At 57.0% G+C, this 2,119-nt stretch overlaps 1 protein-coding gene across 7 annotated transcripts in view; it reads left to right on the top strand.

The window, feature by feature from the left end:
• The window catches only part of VEGFA (vascular endothelial growth factor A), a 14,159-nt gene that overhangs the window by 3,575 nt on the left and 8,465 nt on the right, over positions 1–2,119 (top strand). The gene's annotated exons all lie outside the window — the stretch shown is intronic.

Raw genomic sequence — 2,119 nt, 5'->3', positions numbered from 1 at the left:
TTTTCTTCTGCTTTTTCCAGTAAAATTTTATTTGGAGAGGGAGTCATGAGCACAGCCAGGAAGATAAATAGTATCCAGGGGTCCCAGATGTCAAGGGCAGTGTCCCTTGTTCCCCTCTGCTCCCAGGGGAGGATGAATAGTCCATGACCCTTCCAACCCAGCCAGGTCCCACCTGTGGGGTCTGTGTGGTGGGGGCTGTGACCCTTGCTGTCCCGATTGCTGGCTGTGCATGAGCTGGAGATGCAGAGGGTGCAGCCTCATGGAACCCCCCTCCCCGCCGGTGTGCATTCCTCTGGGGGTAGAGAGAGAAAGCCGACAGCCTCCCCATGCCCTCCTGAGGAGCAGGTTTGGGTGCTTGTGAACTTCCCTCTCGGTCCAGCAGAGGGCTGGCTGTAGCTCCCGGGAGCCCCGCCCCTCTGCCCAGCCCGAGTCTGCCTGCCTTTTGTTCACTGTGGTTTGGAGTACGGATCCTCCCATTTCTCTAGGGACGCCCTGGCTCTCCCCAGTGCTGAATGTAGCCTCTACTCCTGTGCTCCGCCTCTGAGAAGGAAAGGCCCTGGGGTCTTCCTCCAGGCGAGTTTCCCAGACCCGAGTCAGGTGGCCCCGGTGGTGGCCAGGGCCAGTGTTTGCACTCCCCAGGCCGCTGGCGATGCCTGGCTGGTGTTGCCTCCTTCCTCACCTGGCGGGGAGGGGGTCCTTTCCTGGACTTAGGGCCTGGCTTCCTTGCTGAGCCACTGACACTGCCCCTTCCCAGGGTGCACCCAGCCCCCTCAGCTTCCAGTGGTCTCTCTCTGTGGTCTGGGAGAGGCGAGACAAATGGTCTTTGTCTGCTGGGGAAAAAGGTTGTCTTCAAGAAATAAGGAAAGCCACAAGTCTGAAGTTGGAGTGTACGTGTGCCCATGCCTGAGAAGAAAGCAGGACAGCTTTCCTTGGAGACAGTGGCTGGGGTGTGATGGGTGCGATGAGGTTTCCCTCTCTACCTCCTGGGGGGCCTCAGGGATCCCAGGGAGCTTTTCCAAGAAATTCCCAGCTTGGATCTTTTTATCCTCAGCTACCAACTCATGACCCAGGCCAGACCATTCTGCTGTCCTGTCCTTGTGGCCCCAAAGTCTTGGCCACCTCTGTTCCCAACCAGGGTGAAGTGTCAAGTCAAGAATTCTTGATTAGTCATCTTCTTCAATGTAGACTTGGCTTAGAAAAGGACTTCTTCAGGTCCCTGCTCTGGTTTATACTCTTTCTGATGATGCTTGATCCTAACCCTTTTAGCAGTGGAGAGTTCTGTGCCCATTGGATGGGGAAAGCAGAAACCTCAGATGAGTCTAGGAGCCTCTTTTATTCTCTTTCCTGTTTTCACACTTGTAGCCTCACCTTCTTCCCCTCAGCTCCTCGCATTATCCTTAATCCACTGTATACCCCCACCACCCCCAGGCTCATGTTCCTTCACCCCTCTGGCGAGAGGAGTGAGGGGAGACTTAGCTATGGCCTCTGACTGGGAGGCAGCTGGGAGTATGCACTTCAGATGCTGTGGTGGGATTCCAACCTTGTATCTCCTGGGCTGAGAAAAGGGCACATGTTCTTGGGGCTGGAGTTGGAAGGCAAAACCCTCTACTTCAGCCTCTTGTTTCGGTGTCTTTAGCGATCCGCCCAGCCCACTTACACAGATGTGCAGAGCCTCACGCCCAGAGAGGGAGGAACTGGCCCAAGGTCACACCGAGTCCTGGCCAGGGCCCAGGCTTCCTCGCTAGCTGGGTGCTGCTTCTTCCCTTCTGTATAGGGGAAATTCATTTCAGGGACAGGATTGCTCCGTGGTGGTGATGGAGGGGTGACAGGGAGCAGCAGGCCAGGCCGCAATTTGAGGCAGCCATTCGGAGTCCTGACTTCATGTGTTCTCAAGGGCCCCGCCCCTGTGGCCCAGAATCACCCCTTCATGCTCTGGTGCACCCCAGGCTCCACGGCCAGCCTGGGAAGTTGTCTTTACCCTGGTCTCCCTCCAGATCAGCTTCTAGAAGCTCTCTGTGACTGCAGTGGCAGCGCCGTTTTTTCCATGATGCAAGCAGTTTGCCCTCCTGGGTGGGGTTATCGGTGGGTGGCAGGGCCAGGGCAGGGGGCCCGCCCCCCG

This window comes from Bison bison, unplaced genomic scaffold, assembly GCF_000754665.1.
Source record: "Bison bison bison isolate TAMUID 2011002044 unplaced genomic scaffold, Bison_UMD1.0 scf7180017864487, whole genome shotgun sequence".
Taxonomy (NCBI): Eukaryota; Metazoa; Chordata; class Mammalia; order Artiodactyla; family Bovidae; genus Bison; species Bison bison.
This window is presented reverse-complemented; position numbering and strand designations above follow the sequence as displayed.